Source organism: Euprymna scolopes, unplaced genomic scaffold (genome assembly GCF_053919585.1).
Source record: "Euprymna scolopes isolate OS-2025 unplaced genomic scaffold, ASM5391958v1 sca6, whole genome shotgun sequence".
Taxonomy (NCBI): domain Eukaryota; kingdom Metazoa; phylum Mollusca; class Cephalopoda; order Sepiida; family Sepiolidae; genus Euprymna; species Euprymna scolopes.
The window spans coordinates 287,929-301,666 of record NW_027633657.1 but is presented as its reverse complement, the minus strand read 5'-3'; the positions used below and the strand labels follow the sequence as shown (position 1 = coordinate 301,666).

The following is a 13,738-nucleotide window of genomic DNA, read 5'->3' as shown; positions in this document are numbered from 1 at the left end:
TCGAACCGGATCAGAACTACGCTGTGAAGGATCGATCGATTCAAAACAATCTGCACTTGATTCGCACGATCTTAGAGGGGGTAGAAGACGACACAGAAGCCGCGCTGATCAATTTAGATCAGTCCAAGGCGTTCGACAGGGTGGACCATGGGTTCCTGAGGGCTGTTGTGGAAACCGCCGGCTTTGGTCCGGACTTCCGCAAGTGGATCTCCGCCCTGTATCGTGATCCCGCGGTGGTGGTGCAAGTTAACGGTAGGTTGTCGGAGTCCTTTGGGGTCTCCCGGTCGGTGCGGCAGGGTTGTCCGCTGTCGCCTCTGCTTTATGTCCTGGCGTTGGAGCCCTTCCTTCGCAAATTAAGGGACGAGGCGGCGAGACCAGTCCTACGCGGCATAGCTCTGCCTGGCGGCAAAGTTGCCAGGGTGTCCGCGTACGCCGATGACGTCACCGTGTTCGTCGCACGACGAACCGACATTGAAGCGGTGGTAGAGGCGATCGCTGAGTATGAAGTTGTCACAGGGGCCGTGATCAATCGCAGCAAGTCCGTTGGCCTGCGGTTGGGCGCCTGGACCGGGGTAAACTCGCTTCCAGGTGCGTTCGGCTGGACAGATGGCCCAGTAAAGATCCTCGGTGTGTGGTTCGGGCCGGACCTCCAGCTGGACAAGAATTGGTCGGAAGTACAGACTAAGGTCGAGTCGTCAGTAGGGACTTGGATTCGGAGGAAATTGTCCTTGAAGGGTCGTGCGGAGGCATGTGCTACATACGTGTTTCCGCTGATCCTTTACCGTTTATCTGTTCTTCCCCTGCCTGCGGACCGCTGTAAGGCTTTAGAGCAACTCCTATTCAAACTTCTTTGGGTAGGAGGAAAGCCGTATGTCCGTAGACAGGTCTGTACACAGAAGCTTAGCGAGGGAGGCTTGGGGATGCCTGATCTGCTTAGTCACAAGCACGCAGAAAGATTGGCATTCCTGAGTCGGACACTGATGGAGGAAACGCCCTGGGTACCAGTCGTGGAGCAAGCTTTCCCACGGCTCATATCCAACCCTGCCGCTGAAGGTCGCAGAAGACCGGCGGGGGAAAGGTGTTTCCTGACCGAATGCCGAGCCGCCCTTAGGGCATTGCCGGGGTCCAGTGACCTTGCACGGCCTAGGTGGTTGCTATATAGGGATGTAGTGGAGGGGACTGCGAAAGACCCGCTGGTGGAGCGGCTACATCTGTCGAGGGGGGAAGTTCTCTCGCTGTGGAGTTGGGCGCCTGCCAGTAGCTACATCAACAACGCTGAATTTTCTATTACGTGGAGGCTAGTCCGAGACGCGCTGCCACTCTTTGGCAAACTAGCCAGGGACGATCATGATAGGGATTATTACTATCCCCCGTGCCCACGCTGCAATGATGAAGAAGAGGAGGAGACGAGAGAACACGCGTTCTTTCTTTGCAGCGGGGTGCGGAGTCTCTGGGAGTATGTCGAAGGGGTAACGGCTCGCATCGACCCCGAGCGGTCGGTGTCACTTGATTTAGCGTACGTAGTCGATAATGTGGATCCGCCGTTTGACAGGGAGAAACGGTTGGGGTTTCTAGCGATCCTAGCGGTGGCTAGGTTAGTGACGTGGGTTTCACGTCTGGACATTGTCTATAGGGGGCAGTCCGTTTCCGATCACGATCTGGTTGTTCGTTTTAAGCATCAACTTAAAACGAAAATCAGATGTGATTGGAAAAGATTGCCCCACATCGACTTTGATAGAAGATGGGTGCACAACACTAGTTTGTGCATCCGACGAGGCGCTAGATTTAAGTTCGTGTTTCCACCCTAGTGGTATTGGTCCTAGGGTGCTGAGGTTTCTTTTTTTCTCGGAACCCAGCCCAATCAAGACAAGTAATATAAGGTTTACCTTATAATATTGGGTAGTTTTAAGGCTAGATAGGCAGTAACCACCAAGAGTGGATAGCTTGTGCTTTTTATAGGGCCTAGATTAGGGTAGTATGCGTGTGGATCCTGTTCCCATAGCTTTTTATTTTTTGATAGATTGGCACTAGGAGAGCTTCCAAAGATGCCCAAAAGTCCACTTGTTTTATTTTGTCCCAGGCCTATTTTGCCCATTACGTACATTATCTTGGAAGACGCCATCCATCCCTATTATCCCCGACCCTAATTTATTTTCCATACATGTCCCTAGTTCCTCCACTCCCCTTTAGGGAACGACCTGCTTGCTTTCACCCTTTCCCCCCGGGGGAAGAGGACCGAAAGACAGTGGGCGTTTCATATGACAGACCAGCCGTTAGGTAGGGAGGGTCCCCTTACTAACCCGCCCCCATAGGCATTTTGTTAATTTGTTTTCTTTTTATTTCTTTTTGGGTGTATTCTAGTTTGCCCCCCTCCCCATCATCTCACCCCCATTACAAAAAAAAAAAAAAAAAAAAAATTAAAACTCTTTAGTTTGTACATATTTTTTTCCCTTTTAGTTTTTTGTAAATAATGTTATATGTTTTTTCCTCTTTTATCACAGCGTGAATGTCGCCTGTCATCCCGTAAGCTGGGGAGCTGTTATTTTAAGTAGGTCCGGGTAAGAATGTTAGGCGAAACAGTGCGTGATAGAAACTCTAGTATAGGTTTTATAATAAAGTACTTGCTATCTTACGCAAGTCTAGCTAAGGACTAGAAAAGACCCCTTTTTTCCCCCACTCCCCCTTACTGGCCTTTGTGCCTAAGCTTCTTCGTACCCCAAATGAGGCCTTGGCAGTAGATAATGCCAAGGCCGGGGACGAAGGGCTAAATATAATACTTACCTTACGTGGGGGTAACGGTGATCATTAAGGTCGTTCCCCCAGAGCGAGGCCCATCCATTGCACTGCGGTTGGGTTGACCTTTGCGATCGTCCCAAATGTGGACGACTCGAGCGTGCTATTTCTAAGTGTGGGGTCTGCGTTCGCGCTCACCCCGATAATACAATCAAAATCAGAAATCCTTTCCTACTTCTTCCAAGTACCTCTCACTCGTAGGTCTGTACTCCCTCCGCTTAATCACCCTTAATCTCTGTAATACCAAGAAATACGCCATTTCACTCGACCAGTTTATTATCCACTTCAATTCCAACGTTCTGATTGTATCTAATTTGCATGTAAATGTAATCAACGTTTAATCGTGAGGAATTCGTCTAGCTGTCGCCTACAGCTACTGAAAGTGTCTTCTTTCGATATACAGTGTGGGCATAAACCCTGTTACAAAATTTCTGAACTATTTTTTATGGTAATATTAAAATAAATTTAATATTTAATTGTTATTATATGATAATGTAATGTATGATTTCTAATTTTTTTGAGAAACAAAAGATGTTAATTTTTAAACAATGTCTGTTGAATTGGAGAGAAGATTAACCATAGATCAACATGAGAATGACGTACGTGCACAAGAAATATTCAAGTTGGGGGAAACAAAACTCAAAATCAACAAAATGTTTACCAAAATGGGCGATTACTAAAAAAAATAGGCGATTGATCATTACGTGGAAACTTCATTGTTCAAAGATAGACAACGTCCCGACACCTTAAGAACACCTAAACTTATCAAAAACTTAGGAAAAGTCAGACAAAATCCAAAAAGATCTATGAGACAAATGGCGAACAAAGCACAAACATCACGAAGGGCGATGTGAAGGATATGTCATCTTATAAGTTCCAAAAGCGACAGTTCTCTCTGCACCCACAATTGCAAAGAAACTCATCAGAAATCGACTCTTGTTAAACCTTATTATCAGACAAGGCACGCTCAATAACATCATCTTTACAGGTGAAAAATTTATTCTCACTTCAACATCCTACAAGCATCAAAATGACAAAGTTCTTGTGAGAATACCTGATAATGCAGAAAAGATTTTCAAAATGAAGAAATCATCTTCAGTGATGGTCTGAGCAGCCATTTCTGAAAGGGAGAAATCTCCACCAATTTTTTAAAAATGCCAATAGAATACATTTTCTTGTTCTTAACAAAGAACGTTACATTAAGGACATTTTTAAATGTGCATTAACCCCATGGTATAATTCTGTATTTGTTGATTGCAAGATGGTGCGACAAGCCAAATCGCTCAAGTAACGCAGACAACTTTAGTCCTGGATCAACAAACAAGAATGGCCTCCCTCATCACGTGATCTTAACGTTCTTGATTATTCTTTGTGGTCAATCATGGAGAGTGAATCCTTCTTTACTTCTTGTAACAATCTCTCTCTCCCTCTCTTTCTCTCTCTCTCTCTCTCGCCTTACTCTCTACCGCGCTTCATCTGTTGCTTTCTTTTTTTCGAAATCTCTGTCTTCCTCTGTGGCTTCACCCGATAATACAATCAAAATCAGAAATCCTTTCCTATTTCTTCCGAGTGCATCTCACTCGTAGGTCTGTACTTCCTCCGCTTAATCACCCTTAATCTCTGTAATACCAAGAAACAGGCCATTTCTCTATAGAAAAAAAAACTTGGAAAATTAAGACATTTATTTCGTTTCAGTAACTTTTATATAGACTCTTTCGTTCCAATTTTGTGATCTTACTTTTGTATGTACTCACGCATGCGCATAGCAATTAATTAATAAAGCGGGGCGCCATTATTCAGTTCCCTTTTTACCAACCTAACACACGTGTTCCAATCTTATTCTTACACATCCATGCACAACACAGAATGACATGGTGGCAAGCGGTATTATCATACAACACACAATCTTATAACGTCACAGACAATTAAAAAATAGGTAAAACAAGGAGTAAAAAAAACCAAAAACGATTTTTTTTAATCTCTCGCACGCTGAACGATTTTTTTCTAACCACCCACGCCACACACATTGTCTGTATGTTTTTTCTTCACACTTTCGTTTCACAATGGCCACAATTTCATTACAAGTCCCTAGTTTTGATTTGGGCTCGACATGTATTGCCAAATCATTCAAACTATGTCGACAACGAATGGAACTTTACTTCAAAGCGACGAAACACGAGGATGAAGCCCCTCTAATACTTCTCGCGACGGGCGAAGAAGGTTTACGCCGGTATAATAGTTGGTCGATGTCGGATGCTGATCGCAAGGATCCACAAATAATATTTGCTGCATTTTTGGAGCAGCTAGAACCGGCAACAAATCACCGCGTTTGTAGACTGGAACTCGGAAAATACCAACAGAGATCAAATGAAACAACAGACATCTTCATCAACAGATGTTGACTATTGGCAAAGAAATGTGATTTCAGTGCCGACGAATTAAACGAACGCCTCGTCGAGTTACTAATTGCCAGCACACCAATACCCGAACTGCAAAAGGAACTGTTAAACAAACCGAAGGGTTGCAGAATCGAGGAACCTGTTAGATTAACACGAAGCTTCAGCAGTGTATGTCAACCAGCTCCACCAGTTACAGGAATCGCCACAGATAGCCGCAGTAAGCCGCGGTACACACCAATAACAAGGGATTGACCAAAAACGCGGACAAACCTGCAAAAATTGTGGACGCAGTCACCGTTTTGGCAAAGAACACTGCCCTGCCAAAAATGATATATGCCACACATGTGGCAAAACAGGTCGCTGGGCTACAGTTTGCATCTCAGAGAAGCACAACACCGAGAGACAACAAGGAAGGCCTGACATAACAGTCATAACCAACAACGGGAGTTTGGCAAGAAAATAAACAGCGTCGCCAAACACGATGACCAAGCCATGACTGACATAGGCACAGCAATGGAGAACCTCACCTTTATCTCCATCACAACTAACAGCGGAAAGTTAGCAAACATAACAGATCATCGAAATGAGGCATTTGTTGATCTAAGCATTAACCTAAGGGACCACCAGGCACTCGTACCTTCAACCTGAAAGTAGATTCAGGGGCACAAGTGAATACATTGCCTATCCGCACATTCTGCAACATGTACCCTAGCAGTATAGACGAAGCTGGAAACCCAATGCCCAGATCACTCACCTCAACACAATGTCTGTTAACAGCCTACAAAAATACCAGGATAAACTGTTATGGCATCACAACTTTTAGGTGCAAGTATAAAAACCCCCATGGCTGGATACCCAATTCTATGTTGTTGATGTACCAGGAGCAGCCATATTGGGCATACCAACATCAGTGGCTCCTAGGGTCGTGAAAACGAACTGTGCCATCTCAGCCTAGCACCAACCCATCAATAGTGTAGCTGACCTAATGCATTTATACCCTAAGAGATTTGACTGTATTGGTGAATCTCGGAACACTCACACGCTTGTTGTCAACCCCAATGTACCATGCCACATAGATCCACAGAGAAGGACACCTATAGCCAAGCGCGGACAAATCAAATCGGAACTCAACAAGATGGAATTGCAAGGAGTCATTCGCCGCATCAACGAACCCACAAACTGGGTAAGCTCTCTCACTTATGTCACCAAACGTGACAACACAATTAAGGTTTGCTTAGACACGCGTGCGCTAAACAAAGCTCATACGGCCATGCCACCAAAAAGTCAGCCGCTAACAACTTTCTAAACACCATTTGGCAGGTTTTGTTTTGAACGACTGCCATTCGGTTTGGGTGTCAGTCAGGACATCTACCAACTCGAGATGGACAGAATACTCGAGAAATGCACTGGTGCTTGTGGTATAGCTGACGATATCACCATATATGGGTCGACAGAGCAGGAACATGATGAAAACCTAAGACGTTTCATGAAGGTCGCTACCGAAGAAGGCCTTACCTTGAACTCGGAGAAGTGCAAGATCAAATGCTGTGAAATATCCTTTTTTGGAAACCTGTACACACATACTGGACTAAAGCCAGACCCGGCGAAGGTACGTGACCTACAGAAAAAGTCTGAACCACATAACAATACGGAACTACAACAATTCTTTGGTATGATGACATACCTGTCTCGTTTTGTCAAGGACTTCAGTTCCAAGACAGCAGTGTTGCGTGACCTATTACACAAGGACTCTACTTTTCAGTGGGAACCACACCATGAGGAAGCTTTCAAAAAGATAAAATGTGAAGTATCTGAAACGTCCCGGCTCCATTATTTTAACCCTAAAAACCGATATACATGTACTGTGATGCGAGTTTACAAGGAATCAGCGCAGCTCTTCTACAACCAGCTGAGGATAACCTATCGCCTGTCACATATGCTAGCAAGAGCCTCACACAGACAGAACAGAGATACGCATGTATCGATCGTGAGCTACTGACCATCGTATTTGGCACACAGAGGTTCCACACATACCTCTATAGCCAAAGTTTCCAAGTCGTCACTGTCCACAAACCCCTCACTATGATCATCGACAAACAGCTCACCTCAGCCCCGGCACGTCTGCAAAGAATGGTAATAAAACTCCAAAAATACAACTTCAGGCTCACATATAACAAGGGATCTGACAACATCTTGGCTGAGAGATTATCGCGCCTACCGCCATCTTGTAATGCGGACCCTATCGAACTTGATGTACGAGTTGATACAGTTCGTTTTTCCACTAATTACATCGAACAGGTAAGACAGTGTACGACAGCGGATCCTCTGCTTAACCAACTGAGAGAGACCTCATCACGGGATGGGCAGAGACAATCAAGCAGCTGCCCACTGACATTAGAGTGTTCTGGGGCCTAAGAGATCAGCTCTCAATTGATGATGGTCTTATCCTCAAAGGACAACAAATCGACCCTAAAAACCGATATACATGCACTGTGATGCGAGTTTACATGGAATCGGTGCAGCTCTGCTACAACCAGATTATTAGAACAACTACATGCTGCTCATTTAGGACAAGAGAAAACAAAACTCCTTGCCAAGGACACTGTTCACTGGGTAAACATAAACAAAGACATTGAACAGTTTACAAAGTAATGCAGTATCTGTCAACAGCATCAGCCCTCCCAAATGCAAGAACCGCTAATTCAACATGACATCCTAACAAAGCCATGGGACGTAGTTGGCACAGACCTGTTTGATCTCCACGGAAGTATATGGTTGATCATTGCTGGCTATTACTCAAAGTATCCTATAGTCAAACGCCTACCTGATCATTCACCAAGCAGTGTCATAGTGAACATCACACGCCAAATCTTCCCAGAGTTTGGCATACCATCAAAGATAGTCAGCGATAACGGGCCACACTGTTCACGTCATCTCTACCCCGAATTCGCCAAAATTGGGGCTTCTATTATAAGACCCCTTCACCTCGGAGGCCACAAGGGAATGGCTTCATAGAACGTCAAATAAGGACTATCAAGAATATTCTCAAGAAAGCCAAACAGTCGGGAACAACTCCTGAGATCGCACTGCTGCACTGGAGCTGCACCCCAATTTCAAATGTCATACCAAGCCCTGCACAACTAATCCTGGGTAGACGAATCCAATCTCCACTGATCACCAAAAATTATAATATAACACAGTTATATCATCTTCATATCGTGAAGGAAACCTATATATATATATATATATATATATATATATATATATATATATATATATATATATATATATTAATGTCACAATTCATTTGATACAATATAAATTATGTATATTACAATATATATATATATATATATATATATATATTGTAATATAGATAATTTATATTGTATCATATGAATTGTGAGATTAATATATATATATATATATATATATATATATTAATATCACAATTCATATGATACAATATAAATTATCTATATTACAATATATATATATATATATATATATATATATATATATATATATATATATATATATATAGTTTGACAAAATTTGAAAATAGGTTTTTGAGTGGTTGCTGATAATGGTGTAGGATAACTTTAAAAGTCTACTCATACAAATCTCAAACGAAAAGCTGAAAACTTTAGTGACGTCATACTATGAAATACTGCAGAGGTGTATGATAAGCCAGCAATACGGATTGAAAGAAAAAAAGACAGTAAACTATTTTCAATATTTGTGCTGAAAAGCAAAATAAGTATCTATTCCCAGCTGGACATTTTGCTAACCGCATTTCATTTCCTCTGATGATATGAGCCATCATTAAAAATCAATGGATTAAGGAAATTAACATTGTTGTATTATTTACATGTGCTGACGATTAGTGATTAACATGAACGCTGAGAGACTGGAATGAAACGCGTTTATTTTCTAGTCTTACAAACCGGAACTGCTTGGCGGTGAGCCCGAAACCGGAAGTAGGGTTATGGGAGAGGAGTGGGAGGAAGACTGGATGGGGGTATTACTATTGGTTCTACAACATCTTCTATGCTCCTTCTGCACAACAAAAACGACGCATTTTGTGACGTGTGATGAGCAGTATATCTTTTATGAGAACCGTAACGTTTGGCATAGTGGTTGGATGCCGGAGAAGCTCCATAACACTTCCTGAAACCGAAATTGCACCAAAACAAAGTTATAGATGATTACAGTGAAGTGCTGCCAACAAATTGACCAAATGTGCCTGAGATTAGTCAATATCAAGGGACCAATTCGCCCGCATGTTATTCAACTGAACCTGCAGAAGTCGAACGACTTTGACTACAAGACTCTACCTCATCCACCATATTCACCAGACTGCTCGCTCACCATTATCATTTTTCAAGCATCTCGACAACTTTCTTTGGGAAAAATGCTTTAAAAGCCGAGATGATGAAGAATTGGCCTTCAATGATTTCATCACTTCCAGAACTCCGGTTTTGTATGCTAATGTAATATATGAGTTGGCCGTCAAAAAACAGCATTATTTTCGCACCAAAATAAAATTGTAAAAAAATGAAAATGTGATGTTGTCGTGCTACATTATTTGAATGGAAATATTTTGAATTGCTTTTCTAATTAACAGATTATAAAAATAAATTCAAATCCAAATCTATTTAAAGACTCTAATCTTATCTAAATTTAATGTATGTAAAATAAAACAAGTTTTCATCTTCTTTCCTGATTCCCGTAAAGTTTAAAGATAATGTCAGGAGACTTAAGCCTTAAATACCGACTAAATAAGTGAATTGGTGCAGACGTAAAAAAACGATCATATGATCAGTACTGTATTTTACTTTATTATATAGCCAGATCCACTCACCTACTTCAGACGAATTTAGCAGAATATATAAAAATATATATATACGGTATACTTGGTGGGATTTGAAAATAATTCTGTATGATGAGATTTTGCTAGACAATTCATTCTCTAAAATATTCTCATTACCTGACTTAAAGCCAACAATTATAACTAGGTATGGGAAAAAATAAACGAATAAAGATAGGGGACCTAGCTTTGAAAGCCAATAATATTTCTGTAGGTTTCCGAATACGTTTTGATTGCATTTGAAAGATTAAGAACTAAACTTAATTTCCCAAAGAAAAAAAAATATTTGTACACGTGAAAAAAGTTATGAAAAATGTTTTCACGGCGAGCTAAACAATTCAGCGAAATTTTGAAGTTTAATGCATTCATTGTAAAGATACTTTAAGAGATAAATATTAGTTTTCTGTGTGTATTTAAAAGATAGTTAGTAAAGTAAAATCCTAAGATATTGAATTGAAAAAAAAACACCTGGTTTGGACAAAGAATATCTTACTTAGACCCAACACCGAGTGTTTTTGTCGTTCACAAAACCACAATAAACCATACTTTTGGAAATACGGAATATACGGTGGTCCAAAGTCTGAGACAGTCGAAAAGCTGTCTGAGAATGACGTCATGTAATTAAAAGGAAGGAGGGGTGCTGGGTTCCTTTTTCCTCTAAACGGGCATCCAGACATTTCTATTGTAAATGTTTGTATAAATTTTAGCATTTTATAATTTAATTATTTTTCTATGTTCCTGTTTTTAAATTAACATTTTTTAAATTTTATATTATGTTACGCCGAAAGTTGCACATTCTTGTGAGCATAGTAATTATTAAAATCTTGCATATAAAAATTATGCGAAAACTGTAATTAAAAATAAAGAAATATTTTTGCTATTATATATATATATATATATATATATATATATATATATATAAATATATATATATATATGTATATATATATATATATATATTGTGAAAGTATTAAATAAACAATGCTTAATTCAATGGTAATATCGGTAGTTCGAGAAATTCATTTTTCTTCGAGTTATATCGAATTCATTAATACGGACTTTAGGGGATCTTTTCGTAATGTTCCTGTAAAAATTATTTTTTATTACAAATTACGATGCATTATTAATATAAAGCTAAAATAAATTCTTGCGTTTTTTATTTACTACTGAAAACCATAGCTTTGTTAAAGGTATTTTTTTCTTTATACAAAATAATTCATTTCCACTAAGATTTAAATAAAAATAACGAATTCAATATAAATGTTGTAGTGGCACCCACTCATTTACATATGTGGATAATATTACACATAAATAGCAAGACTCGGTTAGTCTTAGTGTGTGTTAACCAGAAGCCACCGAAGGCCGAGCCGAGCGAGCGCAGATATGTTTTCTAGCGAAGACTCTGTTACTTGACAAATATCTGTTACTGCAAATATATTTTTCTAATACACTTCTTATTGATCTATCTTTGTTGAGTTTTCATTTGTATTGCCTTATACGTTATTTGGTTCAACCTGCAAACATAACAGTTGGCGACGAAGATGAACGTCAAACATAACAATTTGTTAAAGTAATGAAATACATTGCAGAATTTGTCTCATTTCGAAATATTAGTAATTGGTTCTTTCTTATGAATGGAGCTTAAAACATTACTATGCCAAAATAATTATTTTTGGCATGATGTCATAGATTTATGATTTGTTACATGTTTCAAAACATGAATTCAAACATAAATAATATTAAAAAATACATTAAAAGGTAAACATCGTCAATAGCGTTGGACATTATTTTCATAGTTCAAAACAATTGCTTTAACTATGTATTAGCATTAAAATCATAGGTTTAGTATGTTTAGTAAATACTGCAACTTTCATTAAAATCGTTTAGTTTCCTGATTTTGGGTGATTTTTTAAGTCAAGGGAGGGGTGAAAATGTTTATACATCTTGAGTAGCGGAATTTATTTTGCACGTACCTATTGTTAACGTTAGTCAACGGACAATCGCTAAAACGTGAACTCAAAAAATAAGAAAAATCTAATTTCACGAAACGTTTTAACATTAAAACTGTAAATATACAGATTTTCCAGTGGTTGTAGAGGAAGTATACTTCAAATACTGACGACGTCCATTAGAAACTGCAATATATGACTTGAATTTGTTGAGACAACATGCAGCTCACATAGCATACTTTTACATATAATGATAAGAATAATTTTCCAAAATGTGTGCAATATATATATATATATATATATATATATATATATGTATATGTGTGTGTTTAGAATGTAATTATTTATTTATATATTTTAAATATTTTAATAGTTGTATGAAAAATATTTGATAAAATGTGTTGAATGTTTTACCAAAATATTTTCCACGTTAATATAAACATTATCAATCATAAAGACATTTCAATTATTAAGTTACCCATGTCAATATTAAATGAAATTACCAGATTATTTTGCCTTTAATAATTTATATTCCCATTTTCCGAGGTGATTGAAAATACATGAAAAAATAAAGAACAAAAAATTTAAAAATTTAATCAATCACTGAACACTTATGTCAACAAAGAATGTCTCCAGCAAATCAAACAATATCTAAAATATAAAATACAATTAGTTTGATGAGTTTTTATCGAATGTGTTATCATGTGGATAACTAATATTTATTAACTGTAAAGGCAAAAACAAACTACATATAATATAGTTCATCTTACAACAGTTTTGATATATATTAATCTTGCAAAAATTTGGTATAGTTTTTTATTATTAATCTTGCAAAAATTTGGTATAGTTTTTTATTATTAATCTTGCAAAAATTTGGTATAGGTTTTTATTATTAATCTTGCAAAAATTTGGTATAGGTTTTTATTATTAATCTTGCAAAAATTTGGTATAGTTTTTTATTATTAATCTTATTTTCAAGTTATTCAAATATAAGACTGAGTCAAACTAGCATATGCTTTTTGTATTCAATCCATACATTAGATTTCTGAGATCATTTTGTTTTAAACAGCATTTGAAAGGTTTTCTTTTAAAATGTTGACATCAGGGATTGCTATTGTTCAATGTGTTATGGTAATTAATCGAATCAATGCTTAGATTTCTCTATCTTTTTCAACAAAGTACAATAATAATCCTGTTAATTAGCAACTGATTCTTGATCTCAAAATACTTCCTCCTGCATTCTGTTTGTTCTTAAGACGAGAATTGTTCATAGATGTTGTATAGAATCAGGCCAGCTAGAAGCATGCGTCGTATAATACTGGTATATATATATATATATATATATATATATATATATATATATATATATATATATATATATATATATATATATTTAAATAAAGTGGGTTCAGAAATTCCAACGAAAGAAAGATGTATATTTAAATAAGGGAGTAGTCAATAACAATGTGTATTTTTTAACATTATTTTATTATTCCGTGTCTTACTTCTTCATTGAGAATTATGTTTGGGTCATTGTAATAATGTTTTTATGCCATTGAAATCGTTTATACGCACGTTTCAGACGTTCTGTGAAGCATCCCTGTCAGAAACTATTTTCAAATTCAAATAATTTCTGACGAGGACCCTTCATAGAACGTCTGAAACGCGCGTAAAAACGATTTCAATGACTTAAAAATATTATTACAATAATCCAAACATAATTCTCA

General features: G+C 38.2%; 1 non-coding gene across 1 annotated transcript; it reads left to right on the top strand.

Moving 5' to 3' along the window:
- The first annotated feature begins 2,773 nt into the window (after positions 1-2,773).
- Positions 2,774-2,936, top strand: LOC145275122 (U1 spliceosomal RNA). The gene has a single exon (XR_013867055.1). It is a non-coding gene; the product is annotated as a U1 spliceosomal RNA (small nuclear RNA).
- Positions 2,937-13,738: the final 10,802 nt, after the last annotated feature.